At 41.7% G+C, this 23,615-nt stretch overlaps 3 pseudogenes; all 3 read right to left on the bottom strand.

The window, feature by feature from the left end:
• Nucleotides 1–11,255: 11,255 nt before the first annotated feature.
• Nucleotides 11,256–14,579, bottom strand: LOC149510579 (25S ribosomal RNA; annotated as a pseudogene).
• A 232-nt stretch (nt 14,580–14,811) lies between these two features.
• Nucleotides 14,812–14,966, bottom strand: LOC149510578 (5.8S ribosomal RNA; annotated as a pseudogene).
• A 4,017-nt stretch (nt 14,967–18,983) lies between these two features.
• On the bottom strand, nt 18,984–20,067 carry LOC149510577 (18S ribosomal RNA; annotated as a pseudogene).
• Between the last annotated feature and the right edge of the window lie 3,548 nt (nt 20,068–23,615).

Below are 23,615 nucleotides of genomic sequence, written 5' to 3'. Positions count from 1 at the left end.
CAAAGCCCAGCATGTGCCGACACCAAAGCCCAGCATGTGCTGATGGTGTTTAAAGTAACTGCCTACATTGAAAGCCATCTACTACTAATGCTGATTAAGGCATGTGCCCACACCAAATGCTAGCATATGCCAATGGTGATCAAGGTAAGTGCCCATACCTAGTGCCAGCTTGTGTCGATAGTGGTCAAGGCAAGTGCCCATACCAAAGGCTAACTTATGCTAATGATGTTCAAGGCATGTGCCCGCACCATACACCAGCATGTGCCATTGATGGTTGATGCCTTAGTCAAAGTTTGATTCTAGGCCATGGTGCACATATTAGACTCAAGCATGTGCTAGTTCAACATTTTTTTACCTAGGGCACCATCATTAGAGGTTCCAATGATTGGGGGTAAGGGTCAAGGAGGTGTGCACACATTATATATGATGGGCACTAGTCCTTAGCCATTGGCCCTATATCCCTAAAGAACCTTGACAACTCACACCCCCTTAAAGAGTGTAAGAGTTTTTACAGGTTTGTAGCTAGTAGCCATTCAAGAGTCTAAAATAGGGGTATTTTTTTCGAATGGCCAAAAAATCTTCTACACTTCAATTTTTTAGCTAAATTGTTTTTTGTGAAAGCCAATAAAAATACAAGGATCATGTACACCAAAATTAGGGCCAAAACTTCTTTTAACAAAATTTCAAAAAATCTAAATCGAGAAAAATTTTAAAATTTATGAAAAATAAAAAATGAGTATCTTGCCATGAAACTTCACATGAAGGCTTAAGGGACCATTATATGAATTTATAAGCCATAAAAATGGCATTGGCACAACAAAAATATGATGATGTGCTTGAATCCACCTATTGCCCAATCATGGTGCACATGGTGCGTGGCCTAGGCCCAAAATACTTGTACATGGTATGGGGCCCAACATGTGCAAATCATGTTCGAGGGAATTGCCTGCACAAAGGCTAGCATGTGTCGATAAGGGTCAAAGCATGTGTTGAGATAAAGTGCCAATAAGTCTCGATGGTGGTTAAGGCATGTGTATACACTAAGGGTCTTTCGATGCCGATGGAGGTCAAGGCATGTGATGTGTCATAGTCCACAAGCTGGTCTAAGCCTAGGGGGTTTTTTTTAGTCAAGAAATAGTTTTAGTTTAGTAGGATAGGATTTGACAGCCACAAAAACCATGCCTTGAAGCCTACTAGAGGCCTAAGTTGCAGGAAACTACCATAAAATTGTGGTATTGGTAATGATAAAGACTCCAAAGGCTCAGGCATGGTGTTTAAGTTTGGTAGAATTGAGCCAAGCCTAGAAATGGGCACTGGTAAGTGCTTATATGAATTTACAAGCCATAAAAATGGCATTGGCATGGTAAAAATATAAAGATGTGCCTTAACCCACCTACTGCTTGATCGTGGTATGCATAGTGCATAGCTCAAGCCTAGGATACCTATGTGTGGTGAGTGGCCTAGCATGTGTCGATGTGTTTAAGGGAACTGCTCACATAAAGGGCCAGCATGTTTTAATGGTGGTCAAAGCATGACTTGAGACTAAGGGTCAACATATCCCGATGGTGGTCGAGGCATGTGAATGTATCACAATCTACAAGCTAGTCTAATCCCATAGGTTCTCAATAAGTCAAAGAGCAATTCTAGTTCTAATGAGACAAGGTTTGATGGCTAGATGGATAGGCCTTGAGGCTTACTGGAGGCCCAGGTTGCGAAAAGCTAGCCTAGAATAAAGGTATGGGCAGTGATCAAGATTTTAGAGGCTTAAGCATGGTGTTCATGTTTGACAGAATTGAGTTAGGTCTAGGTATGGGTACTAGTGAGCGTTTATATGAATTTACAAGATATAAAAATGGCATTGGCATGGCAGAAATATGAAGATGTGGTTGAACCCACCTATTGCCCAATTATAGTGTGCATGGTGCACGTGTCATGCCCTGGAAAGGCGTCAGGTGCATAGGCTTAAGCACCCGAGGTTAAGGCTTGTGCACCAGGAGCATTGGTAGGGGTTTGCACACTAAGCCTTGGTGAGGAGTCCAGATCACCTACACAGCATGCAGGCCAGCTTACATAGCCAAAGCCAGGCCTACATGATGCCTACGCCATATCTAGGAAGGCCCTAGAAAAGAAGTGCATAGCAAGATCTTTTAAAAGCGTATAGGATTAATAAGAGCCTTCTAAAGGATTTGGTTAACCCTAAAAATTAGGAAATAGAGTCTTGTATTAATGTAATCTATGTAATCCTTGATTGATTATAATTCTTTGATTCTAGAGATTTAGCCATAAGTGTAGTTGGGGGCTTCAACTATAAATATAGGGTTATCCCACCCTCCTTTGTACATCATCTTACACTTTTACTTTAGTAAAATACAGAGCATATTCTAGTAATTCTCTTATTCTTTTGGTTTTCTCAAACTTGCGCATTCTATCCTTTCCATTGTTCTAGTGCTCATACACTTGTGTTCTAGGCTGACTTAAGCTAGAATAAGGTGATTCCAAGCCTAAGGCTGCACGAATTTTGAGTCTTAGGTTAGAGCCCATGATAGTTGGTATCAGAGTAGTTTTGGTTTTGCTTGTTTGTGTGTGTAGGTTAGATCACAATTAAGGAGATGGCATCTCAAAACAATGTGGCTAGCCAACAACCAAAGGCCCAGGAATAAGGGCACAAAATGGGCAAAAAGGCCAGTTCAAAAGACATCTAGTCTACCATGGATGGGAGGCTGTCCAAGGTGTAGGTGACCATGGGTGACATGAAAAAGAAGCTTGATGATGTGGAGACTCATATTGAAGTGTTAGACTCTATGAAGAAGGAGCTCAAGGGTGAGTTACAAGCTACTCTCAATCAAGGCATAGATGTGATCACCCAAAGGAACAAGACTTTGGAAGCCTAGGTAGAGACCATGCGAGGGGGCATGAAGGCTATGCGCAAAGAGATAGAGGAGCTCAAGAGTGAGTTCACTGTATGCAAGACTATCATAGGGAATGGCATATTTGCTAGAGCATTTAAGACCTATGTGGAGATCTCTAAGCCCAAATGGGTCAAGGGGAACAGGACAGCCAAGAAAGTAGACAAGTATCTATGGGGCATGGAATAGTACTTTCAGGCCACGAGCATGCAAGATGAGGCTACCAGGGTAAGCACTGCATCAATGTATCTTATTGGTGTTGCCTTGTTATGGTGAAGGTACAGGTGTGATGATGTGAGGTATGAGATGCCATGATTGGAACCTGGGCAGAGTTCCAAAAAGAGTTCAGAGAGTAATTCTACTTAGAGTATGCCAATGATGAGGCATGGGTGAAGTTATGCAGGTTTACCAGTAAGGGGAGATAAGGGACTATGTCTAAAAATTCTCTAAACTGATGCTTTAGATCTCAGATCTGAGTGAGATAGAGGGCTTATTTACTTTCATAGATAGGTTGAAGCTGTGGGTGAAATGCCACAGATCGAGACTTAATCTCTAAGCCTACGTGGCTCTAAGACTTGAGCATGCACTCATCCAATGTCCTAGATCAGCCTACCCTACTACGATTCATACCTTTGTGAGATATTATTCACTCTGGCCCCTCTGGCTTCATAGTTTTATCCCACAAAAGGTGCCTCACAAGGAGGAAGAGGTGTGAACCCTTATATCCTAAGACCAACTCTAGTATTTAACTGATGTGTGATTTTTGACTTCACTTCAGGACCGTGACATCTTTCCCCACTCCAACAAGGGCCTACCATCCTTCATGGCACATCTCTAGTACCCCATAGAGTTGGCCTTGATTCCTCTTGTCACAAATCAAGACTTAATATCCAGGCCCATGTGGCTCCAAGACCTAAGCATGCACTCATCCAATGTCCTAGATCAACCTACTTACTATAGTTCACACTCTTGTAAGGTATTGTTTGCTCTGGCCCCTCTGGCCTTATGGTTTTGTCCTATAAAAAGGTACCTCACAAGGAGGAAGAGGTGTGAACCCTTATATCCCAAGACTAACTCTAGTATTTAATTGATGTGGGATTCTTGACTTCACTTCAAGACCATGACAGAAGCATGAGCTACAAAGGGAAAGCCATGACTACTATTCAGTTCTTGGTGGAGTTCAAACCATTGAACAAGTTTGAGTCTTCCAAGCCCAAGGGAAAGGGCAAGGACAAGAGGGACCAGGAGAAGTAGTCTAAGGGAAGGGACCATGATCGATAATCCAAGGATGGGGATCAAGATCGTTCGAACAAAGATGGTGAGAGGAAGCCACTAGCAGGGAAGTGAAAGGCAAAGAGGGATCGAGAGCCACTCGCATGCTACCTATGTGGAGGGAGCTACATAGCATGCAATTACCCACAGAAGGGCAAGCTGGCTATTGTAGATAAAGAGTTTGATAAGGAGCCAAAGGTAGGGGTAGTAAAGCTTTTGTCATTAGTACTCAATACTGCCAGAGTGAGGGGAGCTACAAACCAAAAGGCTTGATGTTTGCTGATCTGATGGTTACAGGTTAGAAGGTGAGTGCATTGGTGGACACAGGTACCTAACACTTGTTTATTTCATGGTTTTGAACCCAAAAGCTCAAATTGAAGGTGCAAAAAGGGACTAGTACCATCAAGACGATGAACTCCAAGGAAGTTCTAGCCATTAGAGTAGCGTGAGGAGTGGAGTTGTAGCTTAGAGACTAGAAAGGTAAGGAAACCAATGAGGTAATACCCTTGGATGACTATGAGTTTATGATTGGGTTGGATTTCCTTGTTTGGATTAGCGTCTTCCTTGTGCCTTTTGCCAATTGTATTTACATTCTGGATGCACAGTGCCAATGCATTGTACCATTAAGGTAAGGGTTCAGAATTGGGTCTAAGGTGGTGTTAGCCATTAAATTTGCCAAGGTAGTGAACAGGGAGGAAGACACCTTATTGGTAACCCTGAAGTATGAGGAGCTGAGAGAGGAGGAGTCCAATACCCCTTTAGAGGTGCTAAAAGTGCTGGAGTCCTTTAGCGATGTGATGCTCGCAAAGCTGCCTAGCAAGCTACCACCTAAGAGAGAAGTGAACCACAAGATCAAGCTGGTGCCTAAGGCCAAGCCACTAGTTAAAGCCTTTTACTGAATGTCCCACTAGAGTTAGAAGAGTTAAGGAAGTAGGTCAAGGAGTTGATTGATGCTGGCTTTATCAAGCCATCTAAGGTGCCATATGGTGCACTCATTCTATTCCAGCGCAAGCATGATGGGTCGTTGTGGATATGTATAGATTATTGAGCTTTAAACAAGTTGACCATCAAGAACAAGTATCCTATCCTACTCATTACGAAATTATTTGACCAACTTGAGAGCGCAAGATGGTTCACCAAGCTGGATTTGAGGTTGAGCTACTATCATGTCAGGATTATGGAAGGAGATAAGCCCAAGATAGCGTGTGTCACTTGGTATGGCTCATATAAGTTCTTGGTCATGCCATTTGGACTCACCAATGCCCTAGCAACCTTCTGTGCACTCATGAACAAGGTACTTCGGTTGTTCCTTGATCGATTTGTTATGGTTTATCTAGATGACATTGTGATCTACAGGCAGACATTGGAAGAGCAGGTAGACCACTTGAGACAGGTGTTCAAGGTGTTGTAGGTGCATAAGCTGTATGTCAAGAAGGAAAAGTGCTCATTTGCCTAGTAGGAGATCTTATTCTTAGGCCACATAATGGGAGGTGGTAGGATTCACATAGATGAAGGCAAGGTGCATGCCATCTTAGAGTGGGAATCACTAACTAAGGTCACTGAGTTGAGGTTATTCCTTAGGTTGGTCAACTACTACACGTCTTTCATCAAAGGCCACTCAGTTATAACTACGCCATTGATTGACTTGCTCAAGAAAAAAGGAACATGGCAGTGGAACGTAGGGTGTCAGGAAGCCTTTGATCGATTGAAGCATGCTATGATCGAGGAACCAATCTTAGCCTTGCCAGACCATGCCAAGCTATATGAAGTGCATATCGATGCATCAGACTATGTAATAAAAGGTGTGTTGATGTAGGAAGGACATCTAGTTGCATTCGAAAGCCAAAAACTCAATGAGACTGAGCATAGGTACAGGTCTAAGAGAATGAGATGACTGTAATGGTGCACTACTTGCACACTTGGCACCATTACTTAGTGAGGTTGAGGTTCGTGGTTAAAATGGACAATGTGGCGACCAACTACTTCCAATCATTGAAAAAGTTATCCTTTAAATAGGTGAGGTGGTAGGATTTTTTTGTGGAGTTTGATTTCAAGATACAGTACAAGCCAGGATGAGCAAACCTGGTGCTTGATGCCCTAAGCAAAAAGGTGAACCTTGCTACCATTAGCCGACCAAAGGGGTCTTTGGTGCCACGCATCAAAGAAAGGCTTGTGCATGATCCTACAGCCAAGGCTCTCATGGAGTACACCTAGTAAGGTAAGACTAGGTGATTTTGGTTGTAGGATGGTTTATTGTACACTAGGGGCAATAGGCTATTTGTTCCATAGCGTGAGACGCTTCGTAGGGAAGTCATGCATGAGTGCCATGATTCGAGGTTGGCTGGACACCTAGGGGTAAGCCTTACCTTGGCTTTGATAGAGGATCGATACTACTAGTCGTACATGAGGGAAGATGTAGAGGCCTATGTGAAGACTTGTCTTACGTGCCAACAGGACAAAGTAGAGCTCAAGAAACCAAGTAGTCTCTTGGAGCCATTACCAGTTCCAGAGCAACCATGGGAGAACATCACTCTAGACTTTATAGTCAGTCTACCCAAGACAGAGGGGTTTGGAACCATCATGGTAGTGGTGGACAGGTTTTCTAAGTATGGGATTTTCATTCCAACAACCAAAGAGTGCCTAACCAAGGAAGCGAGTGCTGAGGACCATTGTTAGTGATCGGGATAGGCATTTCATGGGTAGGTTCTAGACTGAGTTGTTCAAGCTATTGGGGTCAGACTTAAACTTTTTCACCAGCATACATTTATAGATCAATGAGCAGACTGAGCATATGAATGGGCTATTAAAGGTCTACCTCAGGCACTATGTGAGTGCCACACAAAGGGACTGGCCAAAACTATTAAATGTCACCTAATTTTCTTACAACTTGCAAAGGAGCGAGGCAACAAACTAGATTCCATTTGAGATCATGATAGGCTAGCAATCGTTAAAACCTAGTTCGATTACTATAGGTTATACAGGGCTGAATCTAGTAGCATACAAGTTTGCCAAGGCTTGGTAGGAGCAAGTTGACTTAGCTAGAGTCTGTCTACATAAAGTGGCAAAGGGGTCAAAAAAGTGGGTAGACAAGAATAGGTGGGACATGTAGTTCCAAGTAAGAGACTTGGTGTTGGTGAAGCTGTATCCCATTGTAGGCCACAAGAGGCTACACAAAGGCCTAGTCTAGAGGTATAAGGGACCTTTCTAAGTAGTTAAGAGAGTAGGCAAGGTTGCCTATAAGTTAGATATGCCACCCAAGCTAAAGGTACACTCGGTGTTCCAAGTTAGCATGTTCAAGCCATTTCATAAAGATGAAAGAGATCCAAGATGGGCAAAGTCAAAGCATGTGCCATTACAAGCTAGGGCCTTATATAAGAAGGAGGTCCATAGCATTATAGTTAATCAAGAAGTGAGGCAGAAGAACTACCAACCAAGATAAGAGTACTTGGTGCGCTAGAAGTGACTTCCAAATAGTGAGGCAAGCTGGGAACCAGCAGAAGACTTATGTCAATTTTGGGACCAGATGAAGTAGTTCCATGTAGAAAATGCAACGAAGGCATTACGCAATCAGGTGGGGGAGAATGTCATGCCCTAGGCGAGTGTGCCAGGTGCACAGGCTCATGCACCTAAGGTTGAGGCTCGCACACCATGAGCATTGGCAAGAGTTTGCACACTAGCCCTTAGAGAGGAGTCCAAACTGCTTACATAGCATGCAGGCCAGTTCACACGACCAATGCCAATCTTGTAAGATGCTTGCACCACATCCAAGAAGGCCCAAGAGAGGAAGTGTGCAGCAAGATCTTTTAGAAGCGCATAAGATCAGTAGAAGCCTTCTGAAAGATCTGGTTGATCTTAAAAATCATGAAGCATAATGGTGTATTAATGTAATCTGTGTGATCCTTGATTGATTATAATTCCTTGACTCTAGGGATTTAGCCATAAGTGTAGCTTGGGAGCTCAACTATAAATAGAGGGTAGCTCCACCCTCTTTTGTACATCATCTTACATTTTTGCTTTAGTAAAATACAGAGTATATTCTAGCAATTCTCTTATTCTTTTATTTTTCTCAAACTCGTGCATTCTATCCTTCCCATTATTCTAGTGCCCACACACTTGTGTTCTAAGTTGACTTAAGCTAGAAGAAGGTGATTCCAAGCCTAAGGTCGTATGGATTCTAAGTCTTAGGTCAGAGGCCATGACACACATCTCGAGCCCAGGATACCCGCGCATGGTGCATGACACAACATGTGTTGATAGTGGTTGAAGCATATGTCAAGACCAAGGGCCAAGATGTATCAATGGTGGTTGAGGCATATGCATGTGTCATAGTTTGCAAGCTGGTCCAAGCCTATGGGTTCTTTATGAGTCAATGAGTAGTTCTAGTTCTAGTTCTAGTAGGATAGGGTCCGATAGCCAAAAGGACCAAGCTTTGAGGCTTACTAGAGACCCAAGTTATGAAGAACTAGCTCGGAGTAGTGGTATGGGTAGTGATCAAGACTTTTGAGGCTCAGGCACAATGTTCATGTTTGACAAAATTAAACCAGGCCTAGGTGTGGGCACTAGCGAGCGCTTATACAAATTTACAAGCAATAAAAATGGCATTGGCATGGTAAAATATGAAGATGTGCCTGAACCCACCTACTGTCTATCGTGGTGTGCATGGTGCATAACCCAACATATGTTGATGGTGTTTGAGTGAACTACCTACACAAAGGCCAGCATGTGTTAATGATGGTCGAAACATATGCTGAGACCATGGGCCAACATGTCCCGATGGTGCTTGAGGCATGTGCATGGTCATGGGCCTAGGACTTAAACTAAATGCACTATGTAGCCTTAGGCTGGACTCCCTCCTTGAATGCCTAAGTTAGCATGCAAACACTTTCAAGCAATAAGCACTCATAAGAACACTAAAAGGCACTATAAAGCTAAAAAAGCCTAGAAAGCAAGAGATGCTTGGAAATGCTATAACTTGTATTCACTAAAGTGTTTTTGCATACTAAATAAAGGTAGGGAAGATATCTATTTATAGTTGAAGCCCCCATGAATCAATGGCTAGGATTGACTCAATCCAATGGCTATTACAATGTCCAAGATTACAAAAAGATTACATGAGATATACGTCAAGAGTTTGAATTATGAAGGGAACTATGCTATCATAGGAGTCTCCAAATCTTTCTAGAAAGTTCTATCTATTAGGTCTACTTAAGCCTGATGATAGTTGGGTCTACTATGGCCTAATGTGCCCACACCAAGGCCTAGTCCACCTGCACCAGGGCTTAGTCCATCTGAGGCCCATCTACAAGTGCTAACCTTGGTTTGAGGAGCTAGCATGGGTGATTCTGGTGCTTACGCATGCATTCTACTCTCGAGGGGTTCTTACTAAGATAGGAAGTGGCTTTAAGGCAACATGGACCAAGTCATAATGTAAGGGAAATCAGGCCCAAAGGTGCAATGGAGGCCTTATGTGCAGGACCATGACCTAGAATGGGTGTGCAGGCACTGAAATAAGCTTAGGCAGCTCAGGCCAAGGGATCTAATTTGGCAACTTTTAGACAAACCCAGCACGAGCATGAGAGTAAGCCTAGGTGCAGGCAAAACCAAAGTTGGTGCAGACCTGTAAATTTAGAACTATTCATTGTAATCCCATTATATGTCCTATACATATTGTACTCTTTGTGAGCATTAGAATAGAAACAATGTCAACCATTGATTCAAGGGGGTTTTAGCTATAAATAAGAGGTGTGCCCACCCTATTATACACACCATAACTTGAGTAAAACAAGTTTACTCTTGCCTATCTTTATTGTTCTTTTTAGCTTTCTATTAAACACCTTATATGCAAGCTTGTCTAGTAGTAGCTTAGGTGGTTAGCCCTGAAGTCTTGAGTGTCTGTGCACCAATTCAATTGAAGGCTAATGTGGGAAGTTGGATTAGTCCATTCCTAGGTCCTGGAGCCTTATGAGTCAAAGCTTAAGTCTCAACCAGTGACACATGTGTCATGGTTTATAAACTGGCCTTGGCCTAAGGGTTCTCTCTGAGTTGATGAGCAGTTCCAATTCTAGCAAGATAGGTTCAATAGCTAGGGAGCTAGGCCTTAAGGCCTACTAAAGGCCTAGGTCATGAGGAACTAGCCATTTTTAGTGGTATGGGTAGTGATCAAGACTTTAGAGGTTTAGGCACAGTGTTCAAGTTCAGTAGAATTAAGCTAAGCCTAGGTGTAGGTACTAGTGAGCGATACACGGGCATATAATCAGACCTAGCTATGGGCACTGATGATCGAGGTACAGGTGCATAGTTAGATGTAAGTATGGGCACACTTGAACATAGTCCTAGGACAATCAGATTTGTGGTCTTCTAGAAGGCCCAATACAGTAGCATAATTTTTGACAAGCTGGAATTATGTTAAGCACTTGACTTTTGTAGGCTAACCTAGGCAAACAGAGTCAATTCCTTATTCAAGGTTACATAGAGTTTGGCTTAAGATTGGAGCATGTGATGCATGCATTAAGCATCATTTGGTGCTGATGGTGATCAAGGGGTAAACAAGTGCTATGGGTGAAAGGTTTATGGTATACATGCCACACCAAGTGCCAACATCTACTAAGAGGAGTTCAAGGTAACAACCTGCACCAAGAGGCCACTTGCACTTTTGGTGGTTGAGGCAAGTGCCTATACCAAGTGCCAACATTTGGGATGGTGTTTAAGGCAACATCCCACACTAAGGGCCAACATCTACTAATGGTGTATGGGGCAACAATAGGCCAGCATCAGTTGATGGTGTTGGACACGATTGCTTACACCAACCAAGGGCCACATGTTGTTAATGGTGTTCAAGGTAACAACCTACACCAGGGGCTGGCGTACACTGATAGATTTCGAGGCAAGTGCCTACACCAAGGGCAAGGCTATCATTGTAGCAACTACCAAAGGCATTCAATTGTAGTTTACTTGGTGGTTATAACAAATACCTGACTGAATCATTACAATGGAGAACACCATTCATCCCCAACCCTAGAAGGGTGTGGTGTAAGAAAATGAAATGAGAGGACTTCGATGGGTGTGGTTGGGGGAGGCACAAATTGAAGCGATAAAGGGTTAACTCTCAATGGATGTGATAGCAAGGCTACTCTACCACATACAATATCCCATCATGTATTTAAGTCATCTATAAAGGATTCTACCTACCACTCGATAGAAATTGAGCTCCAAAGAGGCTTGTGTAGCTTGTTCGCTGTAGGGGCTGCACCTAGGACACATGCCTTTAGAGGTATTGGCCCCTACTGTGGGTCAACATTTGGGTGACAGGCACATGCATCACTTCTAGCCTAGATTTTGACTTAAAGGCATTTAGTTATAATCTAGCACATGGTAGCTTTGTGCCTTTGGCTTTTTAACCAAGTGCGATGACCTATTGTGCAAATCAATGATTGTTTTCATACTAGGTTGAATTACTATTACGACAATGCAATTAGTAAGTAAATCTAACCTATCTCATGATAGTTTAAACCTAGTTCATGTTCCCAGTGGCTAGTGAACAATCCAACACTTGGTGAATTTCGCTTCATAATGATCAAAAAAGCTTACATTGAAAGATCAAGAAGCAAAGTCACTATGAATGCTTGGCTGCCACAAGCCAATTATCCGTGTGGTTTCTAACACCTTTAGCTTTAAATTTTGATGGTCTAAAGGATCGATGGCCATGCTTTCATAGTTTGTATTTGTACTAGAAATCAAAATCAAATGATCTTTTACCCTTTTTTTCTGCATGAGATTTCTATTCTTATTGAGCTCATCTTAGGACACTTGCATTAGCTTTTAACAAATATGCCACCCCAGCCAAACTCCCCACTTGATAATGTCTTTCACCTAGATTGACTGATCGAGGTTGGCTTTGGGTTTAAAAGAAGGGGTCGTGCCCTACCTTTGATTTATAGAATAAGTAAAGTAGCATTAAAAGTAGTGGTATTTTAATTTCACTCGAGGGCTCCCACTTATCCTATACCTCTCAAGTCATTTCATAAAGTCAGACTAAAGTCAAGCTCAATTAGGTTTTCTTTCCTTGCTGATTCTGCCAAACCCATTCCCTTGGGTGTAGTTTCACTAGATAGTAGATAGGGATAGTGGAAATCTCATTAATCCTTTCATGCGTATCAATAATTAGATGGCAAGGCATTTGGCTACCTTAAGAGAGTCATAGTTACTCCCACCATTTACCTGCGCTTGGTTGAATTTTTTCACTTTGACATTCAAAGCACTGGGCAAAAATCACATTGTGTGAGCATCTGTAGGGACTATTGCAATGTTTTGTTTTAATTAAATAGTTAGATTCCCTTAGTGCATACTAGTTCAAAGTTGACTATTCATTATTTGGGGAAGGCTGCAGACTGACACATGATGACTTATTCTTGCCATGGGAGTAGCTCAATAGTGCAATGATAGCCGATGGGTTCAGAAATAGGACCCCCATGCATAGCCCTTAGAGCTAATCCTTTTCCTGAGATTACGAATCCATTTTGCTGACTTCCTTTGCATACATTGTTCCATTGACCAATGGTTGTTTACCTTGAAGACCTGATGTGGTTATGAGTATGATCGGACACAGATGGCACTCGGTGCTCTAAATTTTTAAGGGTTGCCAGGGGTGCACCAGACACCAAGCAACATATGTTGCTCATTTGGCTACTGGACCCTACCTATAGTTGAGTCATTTCCAGGTCATGAAATAGAAAAGATATCTCCTTTCGAGGACCCCACCAATGTCTCTAGATTCTCTAATGTTGCCGTTAATCACTGTATCTCGGTTCAAGAATTTTAACCTTATTCCCTTTCAAAGCTTGTGTTAGATGCACTATTAAACTATTTTCCCCATCTCTTAGGATCAACTGACCCATATGCAAGTGCCATTCACATGAAACCTTTCCTCTCTTTGGCATTCAAAGTTTTCATTTGAATATTTACTACTAATGGCAAGATCTACATTGATGGCTGCTCCACTCGAGCTCATACCTCAGGTTTTGCAGTGACCATGCACCTTCTTACTCATTGGGGCTTGACCCTTGCCCTGATAGTCAAGTATAGGTCGTGTGTTTAAGCATCATCCATTTTCAATGCTAGTTGACTCGATAGGTGAGTTATTGCACACTCTTTAGCAAATTTCAACTTCTATGACCACTGTTTTGTTATCTTAATCAACCAGCAAACTTTGTGGGTTCTAGGTTAGTGCAAAGTTGGTCACCATAACTTGGCTTCTGGTTCATCTTGCATCACAAGTTCTACTTACCAAAAATGGCCCACTTGGAGCTCTCAATTTCGTGGCATGGCTTAATAAAGTTGCACCATCCTACCTATTTAAAGTTTAAGAATCGGTCAAGGGTGTTACAATCTCGATGCCTCTAATCATTAGCTTTACTTGATGGAATTCATTAAGGGCTCCAACTATCCTAAGGAAAACTTCAGAAAGAACCAGCTATTAAATAGTTTGATTAGTCTTTCACACCTATACCCAAGTTAGATGAACAATTTACATGCTAGTATCATTGTGGTCCTCCACCATAGTTTTTTTTGGCTTTATCCCACTCAGGCATAGTTCTTTATCTTTTAGGTCTTTACAGACATGCTTACACTTGAACCCTTATCAGAAGATCAAGGTCAATCAATAGCTCACTCGTGACGGATCCCACCAATTAGCTTCCTTGTGTTTTATAGGTTTTCTATCCCATTGACTCATACACATGTTAGACTCCTTAGTCCATATTTCAAGATGGGCCGGATGAGGAACCTACAGGCCTATGTCAAGAGCACGTGAGTGTCAAGGCATTGCTACATTTTATAATCATGGTAATGATGTCTCCATAGGCATATTGAAAGTTTGGGGTCAGGCCACCGTCACCACCCACAATGGTCCATGGCCTAGCTAATCGACGGATCGGCTATCGTTATTCCACATTTAACCAAGATGCATCATTGACCCCCATTTCACTTTTTTCTTGATAATTTCAAGAACTCTTTGACTCTGTGTTCAAAGTTCTTTTCATCTTTCCCTCGTGAAACTTGTTCTTTATCAGTTTCTCACCCATATTTAGCCTTGGATGGAATTTACTGCCCTATTAAGGCTACATACCTAAACAACTTGACTCGCAGATAGTGTCTCATGGTGTGATAGGGTCTAGGCATAATAAGGCCTTCAACCTCTCTAGCTCCCCTTTCCTGGAGACTTGGGCCTGGTCCACCACTGAAGACGCTTCTGTAAACTACAATTCAGACACCTTGGGCACCTTATTCTCAAGTTGAGCTCTTTCTGGTTCGCTTGTTGTTCCTAGGGGAATCTAGTTAAGTTTCTTTTTCTTTGCATATTGATATGCTTAAATTCATCAAGTAATCCTACTTGACCTAGGGTCATGATGCTAGCATCAATCAAGTGATGCGAGGGGTCCAATGGGGTCTAGATGGACAATGAGCATGCGTCACTAGAATCGAGGCATGCCAAGAGCTTTACCACCAACGATCATGATGCTATCATTGTCAGGGACTCGATTTTGGGCCAACCACAATCGATGAGATCATGAAGGGTGATTTTCCACTCCCTACTGTAAAGCCTAATGGGTGGGGGTTTAGAGGGGGAGACAATGCATGACACCCAGGCAAACGTGCCGTCGGCCTAATGGCTTGTAGCACAACTTGCATTCAATGACTCAATGGTTCATGAGATTCTACAATTCACACCATGTATTGTATTTTAGTACATTCTTCATTGAGGCAAGAGTGAGATATCCATTGCTGAGAGTTGTTTTGGTTTTTCATGAAAAAAAGAGTCATGATGTCACCCATGTATGTACCATGAATAGGATGGAGAAGGCACACTTGCTCTTTTTCATTCTGGTTCCCTAGGTTGATTGGTGCCAAGGGTTCGTTATTCAGCCATAAGCAATGATACTAATAGTTTCATCCGCTTTGGAAGTGAAATGAATCGATCATCGTGCACACCTAGGGCAGCAAAAGGCTTGAGGCACAAAGGTACCCTTGCCTCCTTAGTGTTTTGTTAATGCATTGTCGTTCATTAATCATGTTTCAACAATGATATTTTCACAAGTTCACATATGAAAACCTTGTTATGACTTTTTCTTCCTCTAAATGTAAGGTTCGGTGGACTTCTCGAGACATCATGGGCAATGAACTATCATGTTGCCATGATCCAAACACTTCATCAGACCATTCAATTAGTAGGAGTGATGGGCAGTGTGTACAAAGGGTAAGGATGTAGTCAGTGTGAGTTGATGACTCACGCCTACTAGGAATTCCTCCTTGAAGACCAATAATTGAAATGATCTATCACAATGACGATGAAATTTCAAATATTACTTGGGCCTATCAACAAAAGCTATATGTCACAGGTTGAGACTTAGGCTCTGACTTGTGCAGCTCTAGGACCCAGGAATTAACTCATTCGGTGTCTTAGAGTAGCCTTTAACTAGATCAATGCATGGACACTTGAAACGCCAAGGCCAACCATCTTAATCTACTACTAGACAAGGCTGTACATAAATTGTTTGATGGAAAGCTAAAGAGAACAATAGAGATAGGAAGGAGTAAACTTGTATTATTCAAGTTGTGGTGTGTATAGTGAGGGTGGAGGGCTTCTCCTATTTATAGCTAAGGCCCCCTTGAACCAATGGCTAACATAATTCCTATCCTAGGGCTTACAAAGAGTCTAATATATATAGGACATTGCAATATGATTACATTGGAGAGTTCTAATTTTACATAAACTCTATTAGAAAAGAGTTTGAATTAGCTTGGACTCTTTCTTCAGTAGTATCCATGTGGGGCCCCTTTTTGGACCTACGCATGGTTTAGTTCTGCTATGCTTGGTCCTACTCACGTGCTTATGCCTAGGTATATTTGAAAGCTGTCGAACTAGATCCTTTAGCTTGAGCTCCCTAAGTTTGTTTTGATACCTATGCACCTATTATGGTTTATGGTCTTACCCCCAAGACCTATATTACACCTCTAGGCCTAGTTTCCCTTGCATTCTAACTTGGTCTTGATTACCTTAGAACCACTCCCTATCTCAATGAAAGCCCTTGGGCTTGGTCTTTCTTATAGACTGTGACATTCTCTCTTACTTATTCTAGCAACACCCTCATTGCTAGAGGGATGTTGCACCTGAACTGCATGCCCTATGCAAATCAGCTTTATCTTCTCCCCTCGAACTAGATTTCCTATGTGTTTGTCCCATACCCAAATAAGTACTCTACTGGTTGTTCTCTTAAGTATCATTAACCTTGTGCTACACTAGTCCCTTTCGCTTGCACGCTCAATGTCTCTTTTTCTTTTTTTCAGTTGCCTGCTGCAAAATTTTTTTTGGAGGGATCTAGCTGCACCTTGGGACTAATGCTGTGGCACTCCATTACCACTTCAATGTCATCTCTTAGAGAGATTTTACCTTTTCAACAGAATCAAAAAGCATCGAGCTGCATCACCTTGGGCTCCTTTTAGTGCTCATCACCATTACTACTCTTGCCTACAAACAACTCATCTACATAGTTAATGGTTGAAGGCCTTGCACACCTCGGGCACTCTTTCACCCTATGCTAATTGTTACACAAAAAGCAACTCAAGGGCTTATTCTCTTTGCCCCTACTGGCGGTAGTAGTGGTTATGCAAAATATGGGATTTCTCATAGCCCTTTCCTCCCCTAAGGAACAAACACTGGTGTCTCCCCCACTTTGGTTGTTTCCCCTAGGCTTTGGAAACTTGGTGCACTAAACCTGAGTCTTTGATTCCATAACAACACTGGCCCACCTTGACTTCTGCATACCTTTTTGTTGTAGCATGGTCTTTACTTCTGGCTTTTGACCATCTAAAAATTGCTTAGCCACCACCACCTTAGGTCCTAAGCCCACACCAACAATTATGGTAGTTTGAAATGTAGTATGATCAACCCCAAGCCTTGCTAGCTCATATTGCAAGGTTGACACCATGGCCTCCAATGCCTTATTCCACTGCATTAGCACCTCTAATAGCTCATTCAAAGATCATTCCCTATCCTTGAACCTATACCTTAATTCAATAATAGTCACCTCAAACTTTTGCAATTAGGTATCTAGGGACATCACCATGTCTTTCAATCTAGCCTTCCTTCCTTCGTCTATAGTCGGGCACTTATCAAGGCCCTTACCCTGGCCTTTGGTCTAGTTTTCCCTAGTGATGCCACAACCCTAAACAATTTACAAAACAAAAGACATTACCTCAACCTTTTGCACATTCCAATGATCTAGTCTTGGTCCCCATGAACCAGCACACCTATCTGTTAGCATAACACACCAATACACACACATTGTCAAGCACCAATTTGCACATTGGCTCAACATGCCCTGCATTCTTGATCAGGCACCAGTCTATACACCTGCACACCATGCCTAGTACTCCTATAGTACTATAATAGTAATCGGTTGAACACCTAGTCTACACTCTTGTACACCTGTATCTTGTGCACTAGGGGGCATATCACAAGCACACAAGCACAAAAATTACCTACGATGCCTACACCAAAAAATTGAATGCCTACACCAACACATTCGAAACCTCTCCCAAGGTTAACTTTAGTTCTAGTAGCACACATCATTGATCACTTTGGACCAGCTTTTGCTGACTCTGAACTAGTTTTAAACCTACTCTAATACCACTTATCATAGGCTGAGACTCAAGCTTTGACTTGTATGGTTCTAGGACCTTGGAGTTGACTCATCTGGTATCCTAGACAAGCCTTTAACTGGACAGATGCATGGGCACTCAAAACTCAAAAACTAGTTGCCCTAATCTACTGTTAGACAAGGCTACACATAAACTGTTTAATAGAAAGCTAAAGTGAATGATAGAGATTGGCAAGAGTAAACTTGTATTACTTAAGTTGTGGAGAGTATAATGAGGTTGGGGGCACTTCTTATTTATAGCTAAAGCTCCCTTGAATCAATGGTTGACATAGTTCCTATCCTAAGCTTACAAAGAGTCTAATATATACAGGACATTTCAATAGGGTTACATTGAAGAGTTTTAATTTTACATGGACTCTATTAAAAAGGAGTTTGAATTATCTTGGACTCTTTCTTTAGTAGTGCCCATGTGAGGCCCTTTTCTAGGCTTGTGCTTGGTTTGGTTCTACCTATGCTTGGGCATACACCTACATCCGCGCCTGGGTCTATCTAAAAGCTACTAAACCAAATCCACTGGCTTAAGCTTTTTGAGCTCATTTTAGTGCCTACACATACATTCTGGGTCATGGTCCTACCTCTGGGACCTCTATTGCACCTCTATGCCTGGTCTACCTTACATATTAACTTGGTCTAAGTAGCTTTAGAACTGTTCCCTATCTCAACGAGAACCTTTGGCTTGGTCTTTCTTATAGATAGTGACATATAAACTCGTTGAATACATTAGTGTAGTGCACATGCAGCCTAGAACATTTAAAGGTATCACAAACTTGTTATTGCCTCAAACTTCCTTAGCCTAAGCGACCGTAGTCCCTCAAAGAGGCTAGCCATGAAAGATCACCTCCTCATAGCCAGTTAGTAGGTTGGAGTCTTATTCGTTAATGAAATTAACTAGACAAATTGCTTCACCAACCAAGAACAGTCATGCACCACCACTTATAGAATTAAAAAAGAGCTTTCATTTTATCAATCCTTACTATGTCTAAACCTGGTAAGTTTCCCCATGTTGAGTAAAATGAAGCCACAGGCTCTACTCTTGGTGGTGCCCTTATGTCAATCCCTTTAAGTTTGAGCCTTGCGATCATACTCCCCTTGAAACCCAAAGACTTTGGTTTCTTATAATGTACTGATGATTCCTAAAAGTAACACTGTCGATCCTTGGTTGACATTGTTTATGGTTGAGACTAGGATGATATCTAATCGTCTTTGAGCCTCCAACTTTCATTCTTGATTAATGAAAACATCATTGGCAAATGCTTTTGTAATTGTTCATCTTTCATAAATCCAAGAATTTTACCTCTGACTAAGAAATATGAATGGCCTTGACTATCCCTGTTAATCATTACTCTGATCCCAAAGGCTAACACAATAGGACTAAATCCTATGATGTTATCCCATGCTAATGTATACAATCTTAGGCTTGCTTTGAGCACTCTAATTTCTTCAAAGTAATAGCTTTAGAGGAATGACTCAGCTAGTTAAGGCCAAGAGTACATCATTGGCAGTAGGGATGAGTAGACCAATGCTCACCATGAGGTAGATCAGATAATCCAACCTTAGTTCCAACTATAAGTTTTTTAATTACAACAACATAAATATACACTATTGGAGCTAGAATTATCGCAACTGCTAGCATTAGACTTGAACTTTAATGGATCCTTATTAAGAGTTTTAGACTATACTCATTCCAATTACCAGACTCATAGAGCTTAGTATTGTTATTTATTGTTACTACCTCCTTAAGTTAGGATTGGGTAATTTGCACTCTTGTTACCATTTCTCAAGATTTCTGTTTGGAATCAAACCCTAGTTCTCTGTTACTTGTTGCCACCATAGCAAGCCATTATCATACCATTGAAAGTTAATAGGGTAAAATTTTGAATGATGCATCACCGATACAAAGGCTATATGATCCGTCAAGTTATCATGAATCATCAGAGTAATAGGCAAAGCCTGTATTGACCTTTTATTTAATAAATGCATCCCTTCCAGAAGTCAAGATTTGTTGCACATATTAGCTCTAGAATTACTATGGTTATCCGAGTAGTAGATACCATCAAACAAACTATAACTAATTTGTTGAGCCATTCACATTTCATAGTCTGAATTAGTTTAAACTTACACATGCATGGCTTAATCTTTTAGACAAGCATATGACTACTGGTAGGATCAACTAGGTAGCATTCCTTCGGGACATTGGCACTACATAGGCCTTCATGCACCGACTAAATGATGGAGAGAGCTAACATAGAGCATAAGCATCATGCATGTCAAGCACATAAAATGCATAGCATTGGATGAACAAGGGTTGAGAGCTCGTGCTTAGAAAATGTTCTGCATCTAAGAGCACAATCAAACACCAATGCACCAATGTGGCCACAGAGGTTTGGAAGGCACACTTGGGATATGAGGCACGATTGAGGTTTGACCTATAGCCCTAAAAGACATAAGACCAATAAAAGATGGCAAGACATCCAGTTTCCATCGATTTAGGTATGCAGCACAAGATCTTAATTGTACTTTTAGGGTACGATGACCTCATGAAGGGAGATTGAAGAGGATGATGGGTCAACAGTTCAATGCATCGATCATGGAGTCTGCTAACATGCATAACCATAGCACCACTTATATACCTATTGTGTACAAGTGGCAGCATCCACACACATTATTCCATAACCCACCCATTCAATTATGCAACAAGCGAGTGGAAAAAATAACATATGAGGCCATGCCACAACCGTTTGGTGCAAGAAAAACACAAGCAAAGGCTATGGGACTACATTTACCATCCAATAAACAATAATGACATGACACCATTGATGCTTGGTCTGGTTGGGACCGTACATGTAAACTTTATTATCAGCACCCTAGGGGGACATTGCCTAATTCAGGGATTGTTCCTGGGTTCTTGGGTAGCATCGGCTTCATGTGTCATGGTTCATGTGCAAGTCATAAGCCAAGTGGGTTAAGAGATGTGGCTTGTTTGAGTTGGTGTGGGCAAAAGACTGGGAAGGATTGAGAATAAGGTCTTAAAGGCATATACAAGGCCCAAATGTGCAGATTAAGGCTAAGCTAAGGTGCAAGAGCACGACGAGGTGAGCAACCTAGTGCCGAGAATGAGGACTACTCATTAGAAGGATTTAGAATGCCCTAAAAGAGTGGCATGGGCAAGTAGGCACATAAGGCTTTAGATTAGCCTAAAGACATGCTAGGTGCACGAGTGCAAAAGAGTCTAGATAAGCCTAAAGGCTAGCCATATGCATAGGTACTGAAAATTCAAAAATGGATTAGGGTAGGAATAGTTGCAGGTCCTATAGCACCTAAATAAGGAACGTTCTGAAAGGCCCTAGCTGCATATGGAGCAGTAACCAGACGGGAAAGGTTTTAGAATCTACTAGTTGTGAACACTAAATGAGAGTACCTGGACATTTCTAGACCTGAGGCTTGGCAGGGAACGTAGAATAAGCTAGATTTTACAAAGGCCTCAGTTGACTTTGGAAGTGTTTAGGGACCATTAAAAGGTCTAGAAGGCCTATAAGGGCTGTACATTTGGATCAAGCTCCCAGCCTATGACACATGCAGGGACTTGGCCAGGCTAAGGCATTTTTATGGTCTATGAGAAGGGATCATAGAACTTCCAAATACTCAAGAGACTTGGCTAGACCTAGCCCATGACCTCAGTTTCCACTTGCACCACCTTGAAGAGTAGTTACCCAATTCAGTGACTTAGTTTACAGTTTGGGTAGCATTAATCGTGGCATAGACTTAAGATTAGCATTAACCATAGGTACAGACTTGAAATTAACATAGTCAGGCCCCTTTTCCGCATGCATGCCAACTGGTTGAGGTGATGGGTGCTTGTGGTTCACCATTACAACCAGTGACCAAACAACATTGCTAGAAGGCATGCACAAACTAGATTTTGCTCTAGGGATTTTGCCATGGATGTACACAATGATAGGCTCATTGCACACACCTAGTCCCCCTATGAGGGAGGGCCTAAACAACCACCCTCTAAAGAGTATGAGAGATTTTACAAATATGGTAGCAATAGACATTAAAGTGTTTGAAATGGGGATACATTTTTCAAACAAGAAAATCTTGCACCAAGGGTCCATAGGTGCCGAGGGTGGTCAAGGTATGTGCTTGCACCAAGGCCTAATATATGCCAATGATGTTCGAGGCAACTGTTCGCACCAAGGGCCATTATGTGTCGATGATGTTCAAGATAACTCCCATATCAAAGGCCATTTTTTACCAATGCTGATCGAGACATCTACCATACCAAGGGCCAGCAAATGCCAATGGTGGTTGAAGTAAGTGCCTATACCAAAGGCCAACTTGTGTGGATGATGATCAAGATATGTGCCTGCACTATGTGCCAGCATGTGCCGTTAATGGTCAAGACCTTGGCTGAAGATTGATTCTAAGCCACAGTGCACATGCTAGGCTTGGGCATATGATAGTGTTACATTTTTTTGTCTAAGGCACCATCATCAAAGCATCACCAGAGAACGTGATCATAGCATTAGGGATCTAGTGATTAGGGGTAGGAGCTAAAAGGTATGCACACATGATGCATGATGGGTGCTAGTCCTTGGCCTTTGTATTGGCCCCCTATCCCCCAAAGAACCTTGAAAACTCACAACCCCTTAATGAGCATAAGAGCTTTTATAGGTTCATAAACAATAGCCATTCAAGTGTCCAAAATAGGTATGCTTTTTTCAAATGGCCACAAAATCTTCTACGCTTTGATTTTTTAGTTAAAATTTTTTTAATGCTAAAAAAAATACAAGGATCTCATACACCAAATTTGGGGCTAAAACTCCTTCTAAAAAAATTTTAAAAATCTTGAATCTTGAAAAATTCTAAAAATTATGAAAAATAAAAAATATGTCATCTTGCAATGAAACTTCACATGAAGGCTTAGGGGACCATTATATGAATTTACAAGCTATAAAAATGCCATTGGCATGGCAAAAATATTAAGACATGCCTAAACCCACCTACTACTAGGTCATGGTACGCATGGTGTGTAGCCCAGGCTCGAGATACACATGCATGATGCGTGATCTAGTACGTGCTGATGGTGTTCGAGGGAACTACCTACACAAAGGGCTAGCATGTATTGATGGTGGTCGAAGTATGTGCCAAAAAAAAGGGCCAACAAGTCTCGATGGTGGTTGAGGTATGTGTATGCACCGAAGGTCATTCAGTGCCAATGCTAGTTAAGGTATGTGCATGTGTCATAGTCTGCAAGTTGGTATAGGCCTAAGAGTTCTCTATAAGTTAAAGAGTAGTTCCAGTTTTAGCATGATAGGATCTAACAACTAGAGAAACCAAGCATTGAGGCCTACTGGAGGTCAATGTCATGAGCAATTAGCACAAAACAATGGTATAGGTAGTGATCAAGACTATAAAGGCTTAGGCACAGTGTTCAGGTTTAGTATAATTAAACAAGGCCCTAGTGTAAGTGCTTGTGAACAATACACGGGCACATAGTCAAACCTAGGCAATGGCCTTAAGGATCAAGGTATGGGCACATGGTCAAACCCAAGTGCAAACACACCTAAACATAATCCTAGGAGGATAAGATTTTGGGGCTTATTGAAGGCCTAATACTATAGCACAATCTTTGACAAGCTAGAATTATGCTAAGCACTTAAGTTTTGTAGGCTAACTTAGCCACATAGAGTCAATTCCCTATCTAAGGCCATATGGATTT

Source organism: Durio zibethinus, chromosome 28 (assembly GCF_047325235.1).
Source record: "Durio zibethinus cultivar Kanyao isolate XHJ-2024 chromosome 28, ASM4732523v1, whole genome shotgun sequence".
Taxonomy (NCBI): domain Eukaryota; kingdom Viridiplantae; phylum Streptophyta; class Magnoliopsida; order Malvales; family Malvaceae; genus Durio; species Durio zibethinus.
Note: the sequence above shows the minus strand (reverse complement) of the source record. Positions and strands in the feature narration are given on the sequence as shown.